Source organism: Macaca thibetana, chromosome X (genome assembly GCF_024542745.1).
Source record: "Macaca thibetana thibetana isolate TM-01 chromosome X, ASM2454274v1, whole genome shotgun sequence".
Taxonomy (NCBI): Eukaryota; Metazoa; Chordata; class Mammalia; order Primates; family Cercopithecidae; genus Macaca; species Macaca thibetana.
In genome coordinates this window covers 23,647,689-23,674,002 of record NC_065598.1, presented here as the reverse complement: position 1 = coordinate 23,674,002, position 26,314 = coordinate 23,647,689, and the positions used below count along the sequence as shown (strand labels likewise).

Below are 26,314 nucleotides of genomic sequence, written 5' to 3'. Positions count from 1 at the left end.
GGATTTTTCATTCTTTGTACCCTCATATCTAGCATTTGTACACAGTAGGCACTGAGCTAAATGTTTATTGCAGCATATGACAAATTCCATATGTAACAGACAAATGGTATAGGTATTCAAATGAGAGATTACAGTGCCCTGGGGTTTTTGTCTCTGCCTGCTTTTCAGTCTACACACTCTGTACTATCTCATCCATACCTATACCTGTGGCTTCATCTACAACTGTTACTCTTTTGTTTTTTTGAGACAGAGCCTTGCTCTGTCACCCAGGCTGGAGTGCAGTGGTGCAATCTCGGCTCACTGCAACCTCCATCTCCTGGGTTCAAGTGATTCTCCTGCTTCGGTGTCCCAAGTAACTGGGATTACAGGCATGCGCCACCATGCCCAGCTAATTTTGTATTTTTAGTAGAGACGGGGTTTCACCATGTTGGACAGGCCGGTCTCGAACTCCTGACCTCACATGATCCACCCGTTTGGTCTCCCAACGTGTTGGGATTACAGGTGTGAGCCACTGCACCCGGCCTACAACTTTTATTCTGATACCCATCATACCTGTATTTCTCAACGCAGAGTTCCAGCCATCTCCTGAACATCTCTCACGTGTTGTATTGGAATTTCAAACTGAACAGGTGCAAATCTGAATACATTATCTCCTCCCCCAAAACATGCCCTTTATCTTCTCTGTATTATCTGGCTTTACCATTGCCTATGATTGTTCATGTATAACCTTGGAATGCCTCTCCCACTTAACCCCAACATCTTAGTTCATCCAGTTCTAGCACTTTAAATTCTCAACTGCCCTCTCCTCTCCATTCATCATTCATACTGTCCTAGTTCAGACCCTTGTCCATCTTGCTGGCCTTCTGGAGCTTTCTGATCATCTACCTCCATCATCCACTTTTTTTTTTTTTTTTTTTTTTTGGAGACAGAGTCTCACTCTGTCCCCCAGGCTGGAGTGCAGTGGTGCAATCTCAGCTCACTGAAACCTCCACCTCCCAGGTTCAAGCGATTGTCCTGCCTCAGCCTCCCAAGTAGCTGGGATGACACTCCCGGCTAGTTTTTGTGTTTTTAGTAGAGACGGGGTTTCACCATGTTGGCCAGGCTGGTCTCAAACTCCTGACCTCAAGCGATCCACCCACCTCGGGAACCTTTTACTGATCTCCCTTCACCCTGAGACTAAGATCCAAATTCCCTAGCATGCGTGCCACACAAGGCCCTTTGTGCGTTGCTCTCTTTGTACCTGTTCAGTTTGTTTTACATTCTGTCCTCTAGCTATGCAAACTAATTGTAGTTCCTGAATAGACCGTGTTTTCTTTTTCTTTTTTTTTTTTTTTTTTTTTTTTTTTTGAGACGGAGTCTCGCTCTGCCGCCCAGGCTGGAGTGCAGTGGCCGGATCTCAGCTCACTGCAAGCTCCGCCTCCCGGGTTCACGCCATTCTCCTGCCTCAGCCTCCCGAGTAGCTGGGATTACAGGCGCCCACCACCTCGCCCGGCTAGTTTTTTGTATTTTTTAGTAGAGACGGGGTTTCACCGTGTCAGCCAGGATGGTCTCGATCTCCTGACCTCGTGATCCGCCCGTCTCGGCCTCCCAAAGTGCTGGGATTACAGGACCGTGTTTTCTTAAGCCTCTCTGTCTTTGCACACATGCTTCCCCTCTTCCATTCCTGCCTAACCCTTTCTTGGCCTTCAAGAACCAGCCTGGGTATCATGCCCTCTGTCAGGTTTTGGGTTTTTTTTTAACCCCTTGGGCCAGGTTAACATTGTCCCCTTGGTCTTACCATAACACTTGGGGATACCTAGACCCCATCTCCCCTAACACGTGATTAGAACTGTCTTCTCGGCCGGGCGCGGTGGCTCAAGCCTGTAATCCCAGCACTTTGGGAGGCCGAGACGGGCGGATCACGAGGTCAGGAGATCGAGACCATCCTGGCTAACACCGTGAAACCCCGTCTCTACTAAAACAAAAAAATACAAAAAACTAGCCGGGCGAGGTGGCGGGCGCCTGTAGTCCCAGCTACTCGGGAGGCTGAGGCAGGAGAATGGCGTAAACCTGGGAGGCAGAGCTTGCAGTGAGCTGAGATCCGGCCACTGTCTTCTCCATCCCACCCTTAACCGTACTCCTTGAGAGCGAATACTGTGTTATTTTCCAAGAGTCTGACTTAATGTCTGGTACACGGTAAGTCCTCCTTAAAAACAGAACCCAGAAACTTGGAATGTTGCCAATGAAAAGTTCTGGGTGAGGGGGTACCTGTATTAGAGAGCTTGATTGTCTGCCAAAGTTGACCTCCCCGAGGAATTTCCCTCCATTTCCACTACCACCGCTCCTGTGTCTAGAAGGGTAATGCATACAGCTCTCACAGCTGTCAACAAATACTTCTTCCCTGAACATCTCACTGTTTGTGATCTAGGCTGAAAATATCAAGACAGACCAAAGGGTGTTTTTGCAGAACATTAATCCCATGAAATGCTCTGTTGGGGGAAGAAGTGTTCAGTGGTCACAGTAATCTTGGGAAACACTATGCTTCTCTTCTTGGAGAATCTTAACCAACATTAGCATATTAAAGGCTCCCAGAAGTCCTGCTGTTAACTCATTTTGATTTTGTTTAGCTCAGTATAAACCAAACATTTGACTATTTGTAAACCAGTCCAAGAGCTGAGCTCTTTTTCATGGAATATGTGTGATCCCTGAATGCTCTTGAAAAAGCCTTGCTAAGGAATAACTGAAAGAAAACAACCCAGGTATTTGGGAGGCTGAGGCAGGATAGTTTGAGGCTGCAGTAAGCTATGATCACGCCACTGCACTCCAGCTCAGGTAACAGTGAGATCCCGTCTCTAAAAAGAGGATTTCACCATGTTGGCCAGGCTGGTCTTGAACCCCTGACCTCAAGTGATTCTCCCACCTCAGCCTCCCAGAGTGCTGAGATGACAGGCATGAGCCACTGCACCCGGCCAGTATAAATTTTTACAAACCGTATGGTTTGAGGAGCAGTGCTTCCAAGAAGGCCAAGTAAGGAGCTCAGCGAATCCTCTCCCTAAAAAGCAATGACAAAACTGAACAAACTTGTCAAAAAAAAAATTTTAAGACTGGACTGGAAGTTGACCAAAGGCATACAGCAGATTGAGGAGTGTTTATTCAAGAAAAGCTACTGAAGCCCCCTATAAGAACAGCGGGAGTCTGTGATGTTTTAACCTGGGGCTGCTCCCATCCCAACTCCCTTCTCCCCAGGCTCTGTCACAGAAGTTCTAGGGCTGCGGGAGGGGGCTGACTTTATTTGGAGTCGAGTGTGGAGAATCCCGTATCTCAGTGTGGCCAACATTGCAGCTAGCCTGAGGTCTCAAATAGTGATTTGGGTTAACAATAGAGAGGCAGACAGCAGCGAGCAGTTTAACAGGGAGGTCTTGGGAATGTGACAGCAAAATAAGCTTGATAAGATCCTGCTTATCCCTAGTGGTCCAGAAGGCTATGCTCATCATGTGCTCATCGCTGCTGTTTCTCCATATTGGCCAGGCTGGTCTGAAACTCCTGACCTCACGTGATCCACCCACCTCAGCCTCCCAGAGTGCTGGGATTACAGGCATGAACCACCATGTTCAGCCTGAAAATAGTATTTTTAGTGATTACTTAGTGTTCCCTAATATGGTTATACTGTCATTTATCTAACCATGCCCCCATTATGATAAATACTTTTTAAAAATTATCTTTATTTTTTTGAGATGGGCTCTCTCTCTCTGTTGCCCAGGCTGGAGCACAGTAGCACAATCTCGGCTCAGCGCAACCTCCACCTCCCGGACTCAAGCGATCCTCCTGTCTCAGCCTCCCGAGTAGCTGGGATTGCAGGCCTGTGCCACCACGCCCAGCTAATTTTTGTATTTTTGGTAGAGACAGGGTTGGTCTTGAACTTCTGAGTTCGAGTGATCCGCCTTCCTCCGCCTCCCAAAGTGCTGGGATTACAGGCGTGAACCACCACGCCCGGCCAGAGTTGGTAGAATTCAGATTTTAGTGTTTGCACTTAGAAATACGGAGTCACAGTGTAGTGTCCTCAGGCTCCAAACAAGGGGAAGGTCGAAACATCCTGTTCTTGAGTTGCTAGCAGCCAAAAATGAAGAGGATTTGTGCCAGGGGAAATTGCATGGGTAAATGCAGAGTGGAAAAGCATATGGAATGCTTTGGGAATGATGAATTCCTCACTGACAGAGCTATGGGAGCAGATGTCAAGCAAAAACAAAATCATATTCATGAATATTCTGTGGATCTGCAGATTACTTTGTTAAAAGAGGATAAGAAAAAATAGGATCTTACAGCCCCCCATTGAAATGCCTCACAACTTTTCACTAAAATATCCCATGACCTTATAGGAAAAGAAAAAAAACTGATTAAAATAGAGATTGACAGAAACATCATATAAAATTGTGAGCTGCCTTGAAAATAATTTTAAGGCCAGCGGAGTTAGACTGAGAGAAGCAGATCCATAGTTCACCTTATGGAATACCCAGGCTTCCCTTCATGAGAGCAACTGGAGAAAGACTTTTTTTTTGGCCAGGCGCCGTGGCTCACGTCTGTAATCCCAGCACTTTGGGAGGCAGAGGTGGGTGGATCACGAGGTCAGGAGTTCGAGACCAGCCTGGCCAACATGGTGAAACCCTATCTCTACTAAAAATACAAAAAATTAGCTGGGCGTGGTGGCGTGCTTGTAGTCCCAGCTGCTCGGGAGGTTGAGGTGGGAAAAATCCCTTGAGCCCGGGAGATCGAGGCTGTGGTAAGCTGAGATGGCACCTTGGCACTCCTGCCTGGGTGACAGAGCAAGACTCTGTCTCAAAAAATCTTGGGACAGCCAAGAGACTGAAAGAGAACCAGGGCATCTAGTTGAGGTAATTTTAAAGAGAACCAGGGCATCTGGTTGAGGTAAGGAATACAGAGAATGTGATGGAAGATGAGATGGGAGAGGAACTAAGGCCAGAATATCCAGGATCACATAAGGGGCCATGAGGAGTGTGTATTTTATTCTAAGGAGAGTGGGAAGTCATTGAAGGGTTCTAACTAATAGGTGACTCACGTAATTTATACTTTAATTTTATTTATTATTTATTTCATTTATTTTTTTGAGACAGAGTCTTGCTCTGTTGCCCAGACTGGGGTGCAATGGTGCTCCACTGCAACCTCTGCCTCCCAGGTTCAAGTGATTCTCTGTCTCAACCTCCCAAGTAGCTGGGATTACAGGCACGCACCACCACACCCAGCTAGTTTTTTGTATTTTTAGTAGAGACGGAGTTTTGCCATGTTGACCAGGCTGGTCTTGAACTCCTGATCTCAGGTGATCCACCCGCCTTGGCCTCCCAAAGTGCTGGGATTACAGGCGTGAGCCACCACACCTGGGTTTTTTTTTGTTGTTTTTTGTTTTGTTTTGTTTTTTGTTTGTTTGTTTTTAGACAGGGTCTCACTCTGTTACCCAGGCTGGAGTGCAGTGGTACGATCCTGCCTCACTACAGCCTCAACCTCCTTGGGCTCAGGTGATCTTCCCACCTCACCATCCTGAGTAGCTGGTACTACAGGTTTATACTACCATGACTGGCTAATTTTTTAATTTTTCTGTAGAGGTAGATTTTACCATGTTGCCCAGGCTGGTCTCGAACTCCTGGGCTCAAGTGATCTGCCCACCTCTGCCTCCCTAAGTGCTGAGATTACAGGTGGGAGCCACTAAGCCCAGCTGCAATTTACATTTTAAAAGGTCATCTGGTCCCTGAAGGGAGGTAAGGATAGAATTGGGAAGCTCATTGAGGGGGTCAGGGCAATGTGAAGGGTGATGATGCCTTGGACAATGATGGTGGCTGACACCGCAAAAAGAAGTGAATGGAGTTAGGACATGTTCTGGAGGTTAAGACTGGCAGAACGTGGTGATAGAGTGGATATCAGAGGTGCTGGAGAGGAGAGACCCAAAACAACTCCTGTATTTCCAGCTTGAGCACAGGGCATGTGATGATGCTGTCAATTAAAATAGGAAAGATGGGGAGAAGAGCAATTTGGGAAGCAAATAGCAAGAGTATGGGTTTAGGTGTGATATGGTTTGGCTGTGTCCCCACCCAAATCTCATCTTGAATTCCCACATGTTGTGGGAAGGACCCGGTGGGAGATAATTGAATCATGGGGACAGGTATTTCCCATGGGAAATACCTTTCCCATGCTGTTCTTGTGATAGTAAGTCTCATGAGATCTGATGGTTATTATAAGAGGGAGTTTTTCTGCACAAGCTCTCTCTCTTTGCCTGCTGCCATCCATGTAAGACGTGACTAGGTCTTCCTTGCCTTCTGCCACGATTGTTAGGCTTCCCCAGCCACGTGGAACTGTAAGTCCAATTAAACCTATTTCTTTCGTAAATTGCCCAGTTTCCGGTATGTCTTTATCAGCAGTGTGAAAACGGACTAATACAAGCTGCATTAGGCCTCCAGTGCTTGTGAGGTGTACAAGAGTGAGGAGGTCGAAAAACTCCTAGATCTATAAATCTGGATGAAGCTCAGAAGAGAGGTCAGAACAGGAGAGACACATTGGACAGTCACCCACTATTACAGGTAGTACTTCTTTATTTTGGTTTTATGTACTTTTTCCTTACGGAAATAGTCAAACACAAAAGTAAAATGATATAATGATTCTCCATACACTCATCATGGTACAAGTAATATTTTCCCATGAGAATTGTAAAGTCTCCTAAAGAGAAGGAGCCAACTCCCACTTATTACTCCAGCCTGAATTTCCTCATCTGCAAAAGGAATATTCCAATCTACTGCATAGAGTTCTGGTGAGGATAAAGTGAGATTAGCCATGTCAATGATGTACAGTAACCAATGTCAGCCAGTAATACTTTGTTATTGTTGGGGGGTGCAATATTGATCCAATATGGGAGAAAGAAAATATATCAAGGTTTGTGGGCACAAACAAAATGAGTTAACTTTTTAAACTTGGAGGAAAGTATTCGAATCAGTGACTCTTATAGACAGAAGAATAAAACAGAAGCTGCTAACACAACTATGTCATGTCTCAGTATTCTCACAAGGGAGAGGCAAGCCAAAGTACCCAGTAACAGAGACCAAGTAGAATTAAGGTTTCAATGAACTCTGAATTGTGCATACGTGACTACTAGGTGCCCTGGCAACGAAGCCCTCACTTCATAGTAATAACATTAGAGTAAGGGAAAACATCACATAAAAACGAAGTAAACGTCAAAGTGCCCTGGCAACAGACCTCTCACTTTTTGGTGGTAACATTACATTGTTCTTAAGAATTTCTGAGTTTTGACTGGGCGCGGTGGCTCACGCCTGTAATCCCAGCACTTTGGGAGGCTGAGGCAGGTGGATCACGAGGTCAGGAGATCGAGACCATCCTGGCTAACACGGTGAAACCCCGTCTCTACTAAAAATACAAAAAAATTGGCCGAGCGCGGTGGCTCACGCCTGTAATCCCAGCACTTTGGGAGGCTGAGGCAGGTGGATCACGAGGTCAGGAGATCGAGACCATCCTGGCTAACACGGTGAAACCCCGTCTCTACTAAAAATACAAAAAAATTGGCCGAGCGCGGTGGCTCACGCCTGTAATCCCAGCACTTTGGGAGGCCGAGGCGGGCGGATCACAAGGTCAGGAGATCGAGACCACGGTGAAACCCCGTCTCTACTAAAAATACAAAAAAATTAGCCGGGCGCGGTGGCGGGCGCCTGTAGTCCCAGCTACTCAGGAGGCTGAGGCAGGAGAATGGCGTAAACCCAGGAGGCGGAGCTTGCAGTGAGCCGAGATCGCGCCACTGCACTCCAGCCTGGGCGACAGAGCGAGACTCCGTCTCAAAAAAAAAAAAAAAAAATTTAGCCGGATGTGGTGGCGCGTGCCTGTAGTCCCAGCTACTCTGAAGGCTGAGGCAGGAGAATGGCCTGAACCCAGGAGGCAGAGCTTGCGCTGAGCCAAGATCGTGCCACTGCACTCCAGCCTAGGTGACAGAGCGAGACTCCGTTTTAAATTAAATAAATAAATAAAAATAAAAACATTATATTGAGGGAAAATATCACATGAAAATGAAATAGGTATTAATAGTAAAGACGGTATTATGTGATCTGGTCTGGTGAGGAGCTGGGGGTTTTCACTGTAAAGAATGACTTCGAGAGGCTGGGTGCAGTGACTCACGCCTGTAATCTCAGCACTTTGGGAGGCCAAGGCAGGCAGATCACCTGAGGTCAGGAGTTCAAGGCCAGCCTGGCCAACATAGTAAAACCCCGTCTCTACTAAAAATACAAAAACTAGCCGGGCCATGGTGGCATGCACCTGTAATCCCAGCTACTCGGGAGGCTGAGGCAGGAGAATTGCTTGAACCTGGCAGGCGGAGGTTACAGTGAGCCGAGATCGCGCCACTGCACTCCAGTCTGGGTAACAGAGTGAGACTCTGTCTCAAAAAAAAAAAAAAAAAAAAAAAAAAAAACTTCATAGGTAGACAAAAGATGGTTTACGAAAAAGGTTAAACTGAGCCTGCACCCTGGAGCAGAGCTTCTGAAACTTTGATGTGCACACAAATCACCCACGGATGTGGTGGAAATGCTCGTTCTGGTTCAGGGGTCCAGGCCGAGGCCTGAGAGTCTGCGTTTCCAACAGGATCTCAGGTGCGGCCTTTGGAGCTGCTGGGCTGCACAGCAGGGGTCTCTGGCATCCTGTAGAGCTGTTGCGTTTCCCGCTGGCTTTGCAGAAAGTCTGTGTCACCAAGTCCTATATCGCACACACCTGCCAGCACCACTGCTAGAAAAACAATGGGGGACCCGGACGAGGCAGAAACCCATTCCCCCGGGTGACCCGTGGGAAGGGGCTGAGGCAGGTGGTGGCTTAAGATTCCTCCCCTGTCCCCTGGATGGCCCTTGGATGGAAGGTTGGGGTGGAACAAGGAGTCAACTGCTCTCATAATTAATACTTTCACCAAGGCCAAGCCCTGAGGAATTCCCACATTCGGAGGTGGAGGAGAGAGAAGATTATGAGAGAGATGACAGATATGGAGAACAGAGAATGCGGCACCAACACACAGATAGTTACCATTCCTGGCCAAGAGATGCAATCATGAAAGAGCTTTGGAAACAATTTTCCTAAACTTAAGAAAGATCAGTATCTGCAGACTGAAGGAATTTACCACGTTTCAGGAGAATCAGCTATCTACACGTACATACATTTGGCAACAATTCTTTTTTATTTTTTTATTTTTGAGCAGAGTCTTTCTCTGTGGCCCAGCCTGGAGTGCCTTGGCGCCATCTCGGCTCCCTGCAACCTCCGCCTCCCAGGTTCAAGCAATTCTCCTGCCTCAGCCTCCCAAGTAGCTGGGACTACAGGCACATGCCACCACGGCTGGCTAATTTTTGTAGTTTTAGTAAGAGACGGGGTTTCACCATATTGGCCAGTCTGGGTTCATACTCCTGGCCTCAAGTGATCCTCCTACCTTGGCCTCCCAAAGTGCTGGGATTACAGGCATGAGCCACTGCTCCTGGCCCGACAATTTTTAACTACAAGGAAAAAAACTCCTGCAATCATGATGACAGGAGGAAACAGATCGTCTTTTCTTGAGGACTTGCCTTGTGTCTGACACATACTTGGTGCTTTACACGAATTCTCTTATTTAAACCACACAGCATCCCAATAAAGGGGGCGGCGCTGGCCCGGAAGTTGGCTGGATGCAGGAACTCAATCGATGTTGTCGGGGTCCCTCTGCTCTCCAGCTGCTCAGCTCCGGTTGGTTCTGTGTGGTAGCCTGAGCCTCTCCTACTGCAGACAGGCTTCCAGGTGAGGCCCGGGCAGCTCCAGGTTCACATAATCCTAGCTCAGGAACCCCAGAAGAGAGAAAGAGTCTCCCTCCTGGTTTGCCCATAGCAGGACTCCTGTTGTCTTCAGGGTACACGCTCAACACTTAGATCCAGCACAGTGGCCAACAGAGTTCAGTGAGATATTGGTCAGGGGGTGAAGCTACTATGATTGCAAATCCCACCTGAATCAAAAGGTGGGAGTGAAAAAAACCCAAACAACTAAAAGGGAGGAAGGATGGTTTGGCCAACAAATGCAAAGGGTCCACGAAAAGGAGGGTCTATGAGTGGCCCCACATTACGGGAGAGATCAACTTGTCCAAGGTCACACATCCAGTAAATGGGAAAGCCAGGACTCAAACCAAGGCAGTCCAACCCCAGATTCTTAACCACCCTGCTCTAAGGAAACAAAGCCTATTTGGTTTCAGAATTCTCTGCAACATTAGCTTTCAGAAGAAAATGGAGCAACAGCTGGACTTTCTGGAGAAAAAGATTGTAACTGAAGATTCATACACTCTGCCAAATTGTCTTTCACAATTTCAGGATGGCTAAAAAGCATTAAACACACACCATGTGACAGGCACTGTTCTAAGTGCTTTATATGTATATTGAGCCATTCACTCCATGAACAACTCTATAATACAGGAATTATCCTCATTTTATAGATGAGAAAACCAAAACCCAGGGAAGGAGATAACTTACCTAAGAGTCAGGATTGAGCCTAGGCAGTCTAATCTTCTGAGCTATGCTGTGAATTGCTATGATGCTAGGATTAAAAAGCATATAATCGGCCAGGGGCGGTAGCTCACGCTTATAATCCCAGCACTTTGGGAGGTCAAGGCGGGCAGATCACGAGGTCAGGAGATTGAGACCATCCTGGCTAACATGGTGAAACCCTGTCTCTACCAAAAATACAAAAACAAAATTAGCTGGGCGTGGTGGCGGGCACCTGTAGTCCCAGCTACTCAGGAGGCTGAGGCAGGAGAATGGCGTGAACCCGGGAGGCGGAACTTGCAGTGAGCTGAGATTGCGCCACTGCACTCCAGCCTGGCGACAGAACGAGACTGTCTCAAAAAATAAAAAATTAAAAAATTAAAAAATTTTAAAAAATAAAAAAATAAAAAAATAAATATATAAAATCAATGCCCACTTCTTGAAAAAAATCTAGTAAAAACATACACCACAATAAGAAGAAATCAAGAAAACTAAGCCGGGTATGGTGGTGTGCTCCTGTAATCCCAGCTACTCAGAGGGCTGTGGGCTGGAGAATCACTTGAGTCCAGCAGTTTGAGACCAGCCTGGGCAACATGGCAAGACCGTGTCTCTACAAAAAATACAAAAATTAGCTGGGTGTAGTGGTGTGCGCCTATAGTCCTAGCTACTCTGGAGGCTGAGATGGCAGTCTGGGCAATAGAAGGAGACCTTGACTCAAAGAAAAAGAAAAAAGAGAAACTTGTGCAAACTTCAAAGGCAATTTTAAAAGTCTAAAAATAATCTCTGTCTAAATCTAAGATTTTATTAACAAAGAATGAGGAAAGTAAAAAGTGAGCTCAACACAGCCAAATGAGGAGGAACTAAAAAGTTACCATTTCATTTTTAAAATTCTGACAATTTAAGAAATATAGGCCGCAGAATGCTTTTTAAAAATTATTGTTGTTCTCATGGAACTGGAGATTATTATGTTAAGTGAAATAAGCCAGGCGCAGAAAGACAAATATTGCGTGTTCTCACTCACATGTGGGAACGAAGAAAGTGAATGTCATGGAGGTTGAGAGTAGAACGATAGACACTAGAGGATGGGAAGGGTAGTTGTCGGGGGATGAAGAGAGGTTGGTTATTGGGCACAACATACAATTAGGTAAGAGGAATAAATTCTACTGATTGATAGCAGAGTAGGCTGACTATAGTTAAACAGTATATTGTATATTTCAAAATAGCTACAAGAGAGGACTTGAAATGTTCCCAACACAGAGAATGATAAATGCTTCACGTGATGGATACCCCAAATACCCTGAGTTGATTATAACATATTCTATATGCCTGTAACAAAAGATCACATCTACCCCAAAAATATGTACAAATATATCACAATAAAATTATTGTTTTTCTGCTTGGATATTTTATTCAGCAGTTTTCCAAATAGAGTTTGTGACATAAACTTATCTAAAGGAAACAATATGTTGTTTTACAAAAGGTAAACAATAAGTGTTTCTTTTCTGGTAATATTATAAACTCACAGACTCACACTTGCTTGATGTGATTCAATCGACTGCAATTATCTCTTTATTTATTTATTTATTTATTTGTTTGTTTATTTATTTTTGAGCCAGAGTCTTACTCCGTTGCCCAGGCTGGAGTGCAGTGGTGCAATCTTGGCTAACTGCAACCTCCACCTCCTGGGTTCAAGTGATCCTCCCCCCGCCTCAGCCTCTGTAGTAGCTGGGGCTACAGGCACGGCGCCACCAAGCCCGGCTAAGTTTTGTATTTTTAGTAGAGACAGGGTTTTACCATGTTGGCCAGGCTGGTCTCAAACTCCTGACCTCAGGTGATCCGTCCGCCTTGGCCTCTCAAAGTGCTGGGATTACAGGCGTGAGCCACTGCGCCCAGGTCCCACTGCAATTATCTCTATTGATCCTCAAATTATTCCAACTGTGGTTAGTGGGAACTTGTTTAAGTTGGCTCTTGAGTCATTTTGCCATCGCCTAGTAGTCTTTGATAGCTTTCTTGCTCTCAAAACATCTCATATGTGTTCTTCCCCAGATTCACAGAACACTTAAAGTCATACTTGCTAGTCCTAAAAGGAATATATGTTCTCCGTAGTAATGAAGAAGATAAAAGCAACAAAAATACTCATAAGAGAAAAAAATTATAAAACAAAAGAAATGGCAAAGCAGCATTAAAAATACTATTAAAAAGATGAAACATAATAAACTAAATGTAGTAGTAATAATGATAAATATAAATGGAGCCTACTCCTGTATTTAAAAATAAACATTCCTAGATTGCATTTTAAAAAATCAATTATATGTTATTTAAAAGAATTGAACAGTGGCAAAAAAAATCAATGTTAGAGAATGGGAAAAACACTATATACAAAACAGATCCAAATTAAGGGAAACCGAAGACTAAAACACTTAAATTAGTACAATCTGAGATTTTAAAAACCCTGAATAAAATGGCATTGAAATGTATAAAGCGAAAACATGAAGGATAGAGACTCACTTAGTAGTACGATTAAAAAGGCTTACTTAATAGCTTCCTGGACAGAAGCATGTACAGCAGACAATATAACCTTTTTTATCTAGTGCCCTCGCAACAATTATAAAAATAGACTATATAGCTGCACTAACAGTGGCACTTAAAAACAGGGTTCAATTGCTAAAGAAGACTCACAGGACCCAAAATGATGAAGCTTACAAGTCTACGCTTTATTACAGGGAAAGGACCCACTATAGCAAGAGCATGAAAGTCAAGGTATACACCAAGCAGACGACTCCAAAAGGGGCCTGGAGAGGCCAGGTGAAGCCTCCCATTATCCTCTCCGTAGGGCCAGGCCAGATGTCTCCTGGATCCGGAACCACTAATGTATGCATAGAACACTTCAGAACCAGGGAGACTAAAATGATGTCTTTGCGGAGGTGGTTTGTATTTTGCAGGTCTGATGTATAACCAACAGAATCCTGGGGAGGAGAAGGAGGCTACGGGGGAGAGGTATCACATCAAGACCAGGTGCTACTCTTCCATCTCATTGTTATCAATAAACAATGCTGACAAGCTCGATCAAAGTGCCCTGAAAACTCTTCAGGCTCATGGCTACATAGAGACAATATTAATATGTTTTGGCCAGACACGGAGACTCACGCATGTAATCCCAGCACTTTGGGAGGCCGAGGAGGGCAGATCACAAGATCAGGAGTTCAAGACCAGCCTGGCCAATATGGTGAAACCTCGTTTCTACTAAAAATACAAAAATTAGCTGGGTATGGTGCTGGGAGCCTGTAGTCCCAACTACTTGGGAGGCTGAGGCAGGAGAATTGCTTGAACTTGGGAGGCAGAGGTTGCAGTGAGCGGATATCAGGTCACTGCACTCCAGCCTGGGTGACAGAGTGAGATTCCGTCTGAAAAAAGAAAAAAAAAATTCAATATGTTTAATGCTTTGACCAGGAGTCAGTGTCAATCAGGAGCTTTATCCAAATAGCTCAGGCTAATTACAGACCTGCTGTGATTAACCCTTACAGCACAAGAGCAAGACACTAAGACTCTCAATAATTTCCAAAAAGCTGAAACCGTATAAACTCCATTTTTGGACTATAATTCAAAAATTGAATGACTATGATGAATAAAAAGTAATCAAAATTGCAAATTAAAACAAGGTACTTTTTTTAGAATCTAAGTCTGATTAAAATGAATGTTAATATCCAGTGTCAGCAAGGATCTAAGGGAAAATAGGCCCCTTTATTTACTGCTCTTGGAAACAAATTTGTAGACTTCTCAAGTACATCTCGGTAATCAGTATGAAAATCCTTAAAAAGGTACATTCTCTGCACAAAAATTACATATGTGGCATTTTATCCTGAGGAAATAATTGCAGATATAGGCTGACAAGGATGTTTATTGCAGCAAAGAGGATAACAGCAAATGTTGGAAACAAAACAATGTCCAGTTATATGGTTTGGCTGTGTCCCATCCAAATCTCATCTTGAACTGTAGCTCCCATAATTCCCATGTGTTGTGGGAAGGACCATGTGGGAGATAATTGAATTATGAGGGTGGTTTCCCCCATACTGTTCTCCTGGTAGTAAATAAGTCTCACGAGATCTGATGGTTCTTTTGCTTGGCTCTCATTCTCTCTTGTCTGCCACCATGTAAGACGTGCCTTTTGCCTTCCACCAGGATTGTGAGGCCTCCCCAGCCACATGGAATTTGTGAGTTCATTAAACCTCTTTTTCTTTATAAATTACATAGTCTTGGGAATGTCTTTAGCAGCAGCATGAGAACAGACTAATACAGTAAATTGGTACCAGTAGAGTGGGGCGCTGCTGTAAAGATACCCGTAAATGTGGAAGAGACTTTGGAACCAGTTCCAAACAGGCAGAGGTTGGAGCAGTTTGAAGGGCTCAGAAGAAGACAGGAAAATGTGGGAAAGTTTGGACGTTTCTAGAGACTTGTTGAATGGCTTTGACCAAAATGCTGACAATGAAATTCAGGCTGAGGTGGTCTCAGATGGAGATGAGAAACTTGTTGGGAACTGGAGTAAAGGTAACTCTTGCTATGTTTTAGCAAAGAGACTGGCATCATTTTGCCCCTGCCCTAGAGATCTGTGGAACTTTGGACTTGAGGGAGATGATTTAGTGTATCTGGCAGAGGAAATGTCTAAGCAGCAAAGCATTGAAGAGGTGACGTGGGTGTTGTCAAAAGCATTCAGTTTTAAAGGGAAACGAAGCATAGAAGTTTGAAAATTTTGCAGCTTGAAGATGCGATAGAAAAGAAAACCTCATTTTGTGAGGAGAAATTGAAGCTGGCTGCAGAAATGTGCATAATTAACAAGGAGCCAAAAAGTCCCGAAAACAATGGGGAAAATGTCTCCAGGGCATGTCAGAGATCTTTATGGCAGCTTCTCCCATCATAGGCCCAGAGGCTTAGGAGGAAAAACATGGTTTCGTAGGCCGAGCCCAGGGTCCCCTGCTGTGTGCAGCCTAGAGACTTCGTGTCCTGCGTCCTAGCTGCTCCAGCCGTGGCTAAAATGGGCCAATGTGCAGCTTGGGCCATGACTTCAGGGTGCAAGCCCCAAGCCTTAGCAGCTTCCACGTGGTGTTGAGCCTGCAGGTACAGAAGTCAAGGACTGAGGTTTGGGAACCTCTGCCTAGACTTCAGAGGATGTATGGAAATGCCTGGATGTTCAGGCAGAAGTTTGCTGCAGGGGCAGGAACCTCATGGAGAACCTCTGCTAGGGCAGTGTGGAAGGAAAATGAGGGGTTGGAGCCCCACACAGAGTCCCTACCGGGGCACTGCCCAGTGGAGCTGTGAGAAGAGGGCCACCATCCTCCAGACCCTAGAATGGCAGATCCACTGTCAGATTGCATCATGCACCTGGAAAAGCCACAGACACTCAACACCAGCCCGTGAAGGCAGCCAGGAGGGGGACTGTACCCTGCAAAGTCACAGGGGCAGGAGCTGCCCACGACCATGGGAACCCACCTCTTGCATCAGTGTGACTTGGATGTGAGACATGGAATCAAAGGAGATCATTTCGGAGCTTTAAGATTTGACTGCAGGCCGGGCGCGGTGGCTTATGCCTGTAATCCCAACACTTTGGGAGGCCAAGGTGGATGGATCACAAGGTCAGGAGATGGAGACCATCTTGGCCAACATGGTGAAACCCAGTCTCTACTAAAATACAAAAAATTAGCTGGGCGTGGTGGCACGTGCCTGTAATCCCAGCTACTTGGGAGGCTGAGGCAGGGGGAATTGCTTGAACCCGGGAAGTGAAGGTTGCTGTGAGCTGAGATCACGCCACTGCACTCCAGCCTGGTGACAGAGCAAGACTCTGTCTCAAAAAAAAAAAAAAAGATTTGACTGCTGTGCTAGATTTTGGACTTGTATGGAGCCTGTCGCCCCTTTGTTTTGGCCAACTTCTCCCATTTGGAATGGCTGTATTTACCCAATGCCTGTACCCCCATTGTATCCAGGAAGTAATTAACTTGCTTTTGATTTTACAGGCTCATAGGTGGGAGGGACTTGCCTTGTCTCAGATGAAACTTTGGGACTGTGGCCTTTTGAGTTAATGCTGAAATGGGACTGTGGCCTTTTGAGTCCCTTGGGGGACTGTTGGAAAGGCATGATTGGTTTTGAAATGTGAAGACATGAGATTTGGGAGGGGCCAGGGGTGGAATGATATGGTTTGGCTATTTCCCCACTCAAATCTCATCTTCAATTGTAGCTCCCATAATTCCCACGTGTCGTGGGAGGGACCTGATGGGAGATAATTGAATCATGGGGGCGGTTTCCCTCATACTGTTCTCGTGGTAGTGAGTAAGTCTCACAAGATCTGATAATTTGTTTGTTTGTTTTTGAGATGGAGTCTCACTCTGTCACCAGCCTGGAGTGCAGTGGTGCAATCTCGGCTCGCTGCAACCTCCGCCTCCCGGGTTCAAGCAATTCTCCTGCCTCAGCCTCCTGTAGATCTGATGATTTTATAAGGGGTTTCCCCTTTCGCTTCTCATTCTCTCCCGTCTGGTAAGACGTGCCTTTTGCCTTCCACCATGATTGTGAGGCCTCCCCAGCCATGTAGAACTGTGAGTCCACTAAACCTCTTTTTCTTTATAAATTACCCAGTCTTGGATATGTCTCTATCAGCAGCATGAGAACAGACTAATACATCCAGCAATATGGGGACTGTTTTAGTAACTTACATCTGTATTCAATTATTCAAAAAAATTTGGTAGAGGTCTATCTTATGGCAGACTCTGTTCGTTGCAGGTCTAATATCCTTTCCTCTCTTCTATGCTAACAGCACCCAGATATTGCTCAGGGCAGCAATGTTCACTGCTCAAGGCACAAAATTAGGACAATCCTGATCCCACTTTCCCAGCTTCTCTTACAGCTAGGAGTGACCATGTGGTCCAGTTCTAGTATTGAGATGTATAGAGAGGTCTACTGGGGGCTTTTGAGAAGGATTTTTGCTTTCCTAATGACAGGGACAGATGTCGATGCCAACAATCATCTACTGCACACTTTATGTTAAATAAGAAAAATTATTTGTTAGGAAAGGGGGTCAGTCGTATTTTCTGTTATTTGGAGCCAAAAGTGTCCCTAAGCATGGTGGATTCTGTGATGTGCTGCCCAGGTCTCCTTTCAAGGCTGCCAGATACTTGGAGTGCTGTGGGCTGTTTCCTCTGGGAGCTACCTCTAGGAACTGCACTCAGCTGTAGCCCGCTGCCTTGCTCAATGTAACCCCGAATCCCTTCCCGGGAGCATCCCAGCAGGAGTTTAAAGGCCCAGCCTTCTTTCTTCAATTCCAGACAGCTCTGCATCGCCCTCCCAGCTTCCCCTCTGCCTAATCCTACTTGATTCCCTTCCGCGGTAGGTGTCGACCTCAAAAGCACAACCTAATAAATTTTGTGCTCACAAATCTCTGTCTCAGAGTCTGTTTCCTGGGCAACCCCACCCACAACAGCAGTGACATATTTATTAATGTAAAAAGATGTTCAAAATATATTGCTAAAGGACACAATGATAGGTTATAAAGTAGTATGCATGGTGTTTTCTTAGTATACAGACTATATATCTGCATAGAAAAAATTTCTGAAAAAGAATGCACTTTATATTTTAATAGCAGGACTTTCTGTTTCCAACAACTTGTTGAAATGTTCAGAGAAACTCCTTCTGGTTCAGAACATTAAATACCAAAAAAAAAAAAAAAAAAAGGGTTTTGTTTTGTTTTGTTTTTGAGACAGAGTCCCACTCTGTTGCCTAGGCTGGAGCACAGTGGCACAATCTTGGCTCACTGCAACCTCCAGTTCTGGGGTTCAAGTGATTCTCCGGCCTTACCCTCCCAAGTAGCTGGGATTACAGGCATGCACCATCATACCTGGCTTTTATATTTTCAGTAGAGACGGGGTTTCACCATGTTGGCCAGGCTGGTCTCAAACTCCTGACCTCAAGTGATCCATCTGCCTCGGCCAACCAAAGTGCTGGGATTACAGACATGAGCCACTGTGCCCAGCCAGAAGAAGTTTTAATATTTTAATATGTAGGGTAGTGGCAAGAAAGTATGGACATTCCTGTGGGGCCAGAAATGAGAGGAGAGCACAAATCCATGAGAGGTGCAGACCATATTTACTCTGGAGCTATCTGCTGATTCCTATGGTTCTGGCCCCAGGTTTTAATGAGTCATTCCTGTGGGGGACAGGAGATAAAGCCTAGAGTCCAAGCACTGTACGAGGTCAGACTGGAGATCCTTGCAGGAAGGCAGGAGAGCCAAAGAGCAACATCCTCAAGAAGTTCAACTGGGGCCGGGCATGGTGGCTCACGCTTATAATCCCAGCACTTTGGGAGGGCAAGGCGGGCGGATCACTTGAGATCTGGAGTGTGAGACCAGCCAGGCTAACGTGATGAAACCTCGTCTCTACTAAAAATACAAAAATTAGGCCGGGCGTGGTGGCGTACACCTGTGGTCCCAGGTACTTGGGAGGCTGAGGCAAGAGAATGGCTTGAAGCTGGGAGGTGGAACTTGCCGTGAGTGGAGCTCATGCCACTACACTCCAGTCTGGGTGACAAATTGCGACTGTCTCAAAACAAAACAAAACAAAACAAAAACAGAGAAGTTCAACTGGAAAGAGCCCATGCTGCTGATGGAAGTGATGGAAGTAAACTCCCCGAGACTAGCCAAGCACAAACAAACTCACACCAGCATCGGACAGACCTAAACCTGAATTTCTGTGGCCCCAAATAAACACTATGCCAAAAATAGAGTTCAAAGTGGTCCTTGGTAGAGAAAACCACCAGAAAAACAAACAAACAAAAAAATTCTTTGGAGGAATGCACTTTACAGACTTAAAAGAATTGCTATAAAGTTACAAATTCAGGATTAAAAAAAAAATCACTAAACCCATGGGGAAATACCCCATCATTAGTGAGAATAAGCCGAAATATCAATTTCAGAAAAAGGCACACACAAAAACCTATAGTGAGACTTTCAGATATAGAGTATAAAATAACATTTATAGTGTGTAAAGAATTAAAGGGGCTGGGTGCAGTAACTCACATCTGTAATCTCAGAACTTTGGGAGGCCAAAGCGGGCAGATCACAGGAGGCCAGGAGTTCGAGACCAGCTTGGCCAACATGGTAAAACCCTGTCTCTACTAAAAAGTACAAAAAACTTAGCCAGGCGTGGTGGCACACGCCTGTAATCCCAGCTACTTAGGAGGCTGAGGCAGGAGAATTGCTTGAGCCTGGGAGGCAGAGGTTGCAGTGAGCCAAGAGTACATCACTGCACTGCAGACTGGGTGACAGAGCAAGACTCTGTCCCCCACCCAAAAAAATTATTTAAATTAGAAATTCAAAAGATGTTATAAACAGCAGATAGAACTGAAGAGAAAAGAGAATTAGAAGATAGACGTAAATAAATTATCAATATAGGACAAAAAAGACAGAATTACAGAAAATATTAATTAGGGGTTCAGAGAAATGGAGCATGGAGCATAGTGTGAGAAGGTCCAATATATGTACCACTAGAGTTCCAGAAGGAAGGAAGAAAGATAATAGAGGGAAAGGTAATATTAAAGAGATAATGTTTCAGAAATTATGGGCCCGGGCACAGTGGCTCACACTTGTAATCCCAGCACTTTGGGAGGCCAAGGCAGGAAGATGGCTTGAGTCTAGGAGATCAAGACCAGCTGGGCAACATGGCAAAACCCTGTCTCTACAAAACTACAAAAATTAGCAGGGCATGGTGGCACCTGCCTGTAGTCCCAGCTACTCCAGAGGCTGATGGGAGGATCACCTGAGCCCAAGGAGGTTGAGGCTGCAGTGAGCTATGACTGTGCTACTGCACTCCAACCTGGGTGACAGACTGAGACCCAGTCTCAAAAAAAAAAAAAAAAAAAAAAGAAAACAAATTGTGAAAGACACCCATTTTCAGATGCAGAAACCCAAGAAATTCCAAGCAAGATAATTAAAAATAAATTTATGCTTAGACACGTAGTAATAAAATGTCAGAATATCAAAGACAAGCAAGAAGACATTCCAATAATGGTAGCTGGAAGACAATGAAATAGGTCCTTTGAAGTGGCAAGAGAAGTAACTGTCAACCTGGAATTTTACACCCAGCAAATAAACTTTTATGAATGAGGGTATAATAAAGATATTTTCAACCATAAACAGACATCATTAAAATAACTTTTGGCCGGGCACAGTGGCTCACGCCTGTAATCCCAGCACTTTGGGAGGCCGAGGTGGGCAGATCATGAGGTCAGGAGATCGAGACCATCCTGGCTAACACAGTGAAACCCCGTCTCTACTAAAAATACAAAAAATTAGCTGGGCATGGTGGCGGGCACCTGTGGCCCCAGCTACTCGGGAGGCTGAGGCAGGAAAATGGTGCGAACCCGGGAGGCGGAGCTTGCAGTGAGCAGAGATCGCGCCACTGCACTCCAGCCTGGGCGACAGAGTGAGACTCCATCTCAAAATAAATAAATAAATAAATAAAAATAACTTTTAAAGAATATATCCAGGCCGGGCATGGTGGCTCACACCTGTAATCCCAGCACTTTGGGATCCCACCACCTCAGGTGGATCACCTGAGGTCAGGAGTTCGAGACCAGACTGGCCAACATGGCAAAACCCCGTCTCTACTAAAACTACAAAAAATTAGCCAGGCATGGTGGCACTCACTTGTAATCCCAGCTACCTGGGAGGCTGAGACAGGAGAATCACCTGAACCTGGGAGGCAGAAGTTGCAGTGAGCCGAGATCGCACCATTGCACTCTAACCTGGGAAACAAGAGCAAAACTCTGTCTCAAAAAAAGAAAAAAAAAAAAAAAAAAAAAAAAAAAAAAAAAAAAGCCGGGTGTGGTGGCTCAAGCCCAGCACTTTGGGAGGCCAAGATGGGCGGATCACCTGAGGTTGGGAGTTCGAGACCAGCCTGACCTACATGGAGAAACCCCATCTCTACTAAAAATATATAATTAGCTGGGCGTGGTGGCGCATGCCTGTAATCCCAGCTACTCAGGAGGCTGAGGCAGGAGAATCACTTGAACCCGGGAGGCGGAGGTTTCGGTGCACTGAGATCGCGCCATTGCACTCCAGCCTGGGCAACAAGAGCAAAACTCTGACTCAAAAAAAATAAAAACAAAAAAAGAATATATCCCAGAAGGATAAACACGATTCTAGGTGGAACCTCTGGGATGAAAGCATAGTGATCATTGCCGGGCATGGTGGCTCATGCCCGTAATCCCAAGACTTTGGGAGGCCGAGGCTGGCAGATCACCTGAGGTAAGGAGTTCAAGACCAGCCTGGCCAACATGGCAAAACCCCGTCTTTACTAAAAATACAAAAATTAGCCAGTTGTGGTGGCGGGTGCTTGTAATCCCAGCTACTCGGGAGGCTGAGGCAGGAGAATCACTTGAACCTGGGAGGCAGAGGTTGCAGTGAGCTGAGATCACGCCACTGAACTCCAGCCTGGGCGACAGGGTGAGACTCCATCTCAAAAAAAAAAAAAAAGTGATCAATATTCAACATTGTATCAGAAGTCCTGGTCAACAAAATAGACAAGAAAATGAAACAAAGGGTATACAAATCAGAAAAGAAGAAATAAAACCATTTCTATTAACAACCAGTCTATGTAGAAAAACCCAAAGAGTCTACAGAAAAAGCTACTCAAAGCAGTAAGTGGGCTAGTCAAGGTCACAGGATATAAGGCCAATATGCAAATCAATTGTATACAAAACTAGCAATAAACAATTAGAAATTGAAATTTTAAAACAGTGCCATTTACAGTAGCACCGGAAATATGAAATCTTTAGGTATAATTCCTATAAAATATGTGCAAGGTGTGTGCACTGAAAACTACAAAACATCAATGAAAAACTCAAAGAAGACCTAAATAAATGATACATTGTGCTCCTAAAGTGGAAGACTCACTGTTAAGATGTCTGTGGTAGGCAGCCTTTAAAATGGTCCCCAGTGATCCCTGCCTTCTGATATTCATGCCCTTGTGTAATCCTCTCCCCATAAGGGTGGGCTGGACCTAGTCATGCACTTGTAACAAACAGAATAGGCAAAAATGATGAAATGTCACTTCCTCGATTAGGTTGCAAAGAGTCTATGGCTTTTGCCTTGAGCACTCTTTCACTCTCTTGTTCTGAGGAAAGCTAGCTGCCATGTAGTGAGGTGCTTTACAGAGAGGCCCACAAGTCAAGCAACTGAGGGAGGCCTCCAGCCAACAGTCAGCAAAGAACTGAATCTTGCCAACAACCACACGAGTGAGTTTGGAAGCAGAACCTCCCCCAGTTGAGCCTTCAACTCAGCTTTGGCTGACAACTTGATTGCTTGCAACCTTGTGAGAAACCTTGAGACAGAGGCACTGAGCTAAGCTGCACCCAGATTCCTGACGCACAGGATCTGTGAGATAATAAATATTTGATGTTGTAGGCTGCTAAAATTTGGGCTAATTGGTAATGCAGTAATAGATAATACAATGTCGATTCACCCCAAATTGATTAATAGATTCAATGCAACCCTAACCAAAATCCCAGAAAGATTTTTTGTAGAAATTGTCAAGCTGGCTTTAAAATTTACATGATAAAGCAAAGGAACTAGAATAGTCAAAACAATTTTGAGAAAGAAGAGCAAAGTTAGAGAACTCACAGTACCTGATTTCAAGAAGTACTACAAAACTAGAGTAATTAAGATAGTGTAGTATTGGCAAAAGGACAGACCCATAGATCTGGAACAGAGTCCAGACACAGACCCACACATATATGGTCAATTGATCTTTTGGCAAGAATGCAAAGGCATTTCTTTTTTTCTTTTGAGACTGAGTTTCTCTCTTGCTGCCCAGGCTGGAGTGCAATGGTGCAATCTTGGCTCACCGCAACCTCTGCCTCCCGGGTTCAAGTGACTCTCCTGCCTCAGCTTCCCGAGTAGCTGGGACTATAGGCGCCTGCCACTACGCCTGGCTAATTTTTTTGTATTTTTAGTAGAGACAGGGTTTCACTGTGTTAGCCAGGATGGTCTCGATCTCCTGACCTCGTGATCCGCCCGCCTCGGCCTCCCAAAGTGCTGGGATTACAGGCATGAGCCACCGCGCCTGGCGAACTGCTGCTTTTTGAAAGAACATTATTAAGAAAAGGAAGGAACCATCCTGGCTAACACGGTGAAACCCCTCCTCTACTAAAAAAATACAAAAAACTAGCCGGGCGAGGTGGTGGGCGCCTGTAGTCCCAGCTACTCGGGAGGCTGAGGCAGGAGAATGGCGTGAACCCGGGAGGCGGAGCTTGCAGTGAGCTGAGATCCGGCCACTGCACTCCAGCCTGGGCGACAGAGCGAGACTCCGTCTCAAAAAAAAAAAAAAAAAAAAAAAAAAAAAGAAAAGGAAGGAAAAAAAATAAACCACCTTGTGAGAAAAATATTTGCAAAACATATCTTGGATAAAGGAATTGTAAGCAGAATACATATAGAACTTTCAAAAGTCAATAATAACACAAACAACTCAGCCAAAAAAATATGCAAAATATTTAAAGACACTTCACCAAATAAAATATACAAATGGGAAATCAGCATATGAAAAGATGCTTAATATCCTTAGTCATTAAGGAAATGCCTATTAAACCACAGTGAGATACTACTTCATATCTACTAGAACGGCTAAAATATAAAAGATTGACAATATCCAGAGAAATGAAAGTCTACAACCACACAGACTGCTCGTAAATGCTCAAAATAGTTTTATTTGCAATAGCTAAAAACTGGAAATAACCCAACTGTTCATTGTCAGGTGAATGGATAAACAAATTGTGGTATATTGAAACAATGGAACGCAACCTAGATGAGCTTTTGATACATGCAAAGATATAGGTGGGTCTCAAAATAATTATATTGAGTGAAAGAAGCCAGCCCCCCCGCCCCCCGCCAAGAAAAGCATATGCTAGTTGATTCCACTTATATAGAACTCTCGAAAATGCAAACTATACTGGCAGAAAGATGAGTGGTCACTTGGAAATGGGGGCTGGGAAAGACAGAAGGGAGGGACTAAAGAGGCATGAGAAAATGTATGGGGATCATTATCTTGATTGTGGTGACAGTTTCATATGTCAAAACTTATCAAATTGTCCTTGTGCAATATGCGTAATATACTGTATGTCAATTCTACCTTAATAAAGCAGTTAACTTTAAAAAATTATTTTATAATTTTCACATTGTATTGAGAATTTTTTCCTTGGCCCATTTTTACAAGGGAAGATGATATCCATAGTCGTGCTTGACTAGGCACTCACCAATTATCAGAAACAGAAAAACAGGGATTAAAGGATTAAATGATTTTTTTTCCTCTTTGAAAATTATGATTCTTTTTACTTGCAGAATTCAGCTTCTTCAATTAATACACTTCAACATTTGGCTGAAATGTGGAGCGTTTTAGTAAAGGCAGGAAGGAAATAAATGAAAGATAAGAAAACATTACATTTAAAATAACTACCATACTGTTTTGTTCATTATCATTGTTGATCTCTTATCTCAGTCTGACCAAAATACTATTAAATATTATTAATTTCGCTACTGTGGAACTTCAAGTCTGGAGCCAAATGATAGAAAAAACGGAGTTCTGTCAGAAAAGAAATGTGACTCTTATTCAGCTCCTGATCCGGCTTTTTTTTTTTTTTTTTGAGACCAAGTCTCACTCTGTCACCCAGGCTGGAGTGCAGTGGTGTGATCTTGGCTCACTACAACCTCCGCCCCTGGGTTCAAGCAATTCTCCTGCCTCAGCCTCCTGAGTAGCTGGGACTACAGGCGCAGGCCACCATGCCCGGCTAATTTTTTGTAGTTTTAGTAGAGACAGGGTTTCACCGTGTTAGCCAGGATGGTCTTGATCTCCAGAACTCGTGATCCACCCGCCTCGGCCTCCCAAAGTGTTGGGATTACAGGCGTGAGTCACCATGCCCGGACTTTTTTTTTTTTCTTTTCTTTTCTTTTTTTTTTTTTAAAACCAAGGCTCACTCTGTTGCCCTAGGCTGGAATGCAGTGGCACGATCTCGGCTCACTGCAACCTCTGCCTCCCGGGTTCAAGCGATTCTCCTGTTTCAGCCTCCAGAGTAGCTGGGACTACAGGCTCCTGCCACCACAGCCGGTTAGTTTTTGTATTTTTTTTTTTTTTTGAGACGGAGTCTCGCTCTGTTGCCCAGGCTGGAGTGCAGTGGCCAGATCTCAGCTCACTGCAAGCTCCACCCCCGGGTTCACGCCATTCTCCTGGCTCAGCCTCCCGAGTAGCTGGGACTACAGGCGCCCGCCACCTCGCCCGGCTAGTTTTTTGTATTTTTTAGTAGAGACGGGGTTTCACCGTGTTAGCCAGGATGGTCTCGATCTCCTGACCTCGTGATCCGCCTGTCTCGGCCTCCCAAAGTGCTGGGATTACAGGCTTGAGCCACCGCGCCCGGCAGTTTTTGTATTTTTAGTAGAGATGGGGTTTCATCATGTTGGCCAGGTTGGTCTCGAACTCCTGAGCTCAAGTGATCTGCCCGTCTCGGCCTCCCAAAATGCTGGGATTACAGGCGTGAGCCACCGCGCCCTGCCCTGATCCAGCTATTTTTCATGTGTAAAGGCAGACATTTTCAGACATTTCAGGAGTCATGTCCCTCTCTAAAAAGATAATTGGAAGCAATAATATAATGCCATAGAAATATTAATCAGAATCAAGTAAGCTCTAGATATGAGAAACGTTGGTAAGCAATGAATCCAACAAAAGCAATAAATATACATACCTTTTAATAATATGATTGTGATAAAAAGCAAT

At 44.8% G+C, this 26,314-nt stretch overlaps 1 protein-coding gene across 1 annotated transcript in view; it reads left to right on the top strand.

Annotated features, from left to right (window-relative positions):
- Positions 1 to 26,314, top strand: part of ACOT9 (acyl-CoA thioesterase 9) — a 397,499-nt gene that overhangs the window by 109,350 nt on the left and 261,835 nt on the right. The window lies entirely within an intron of this gene.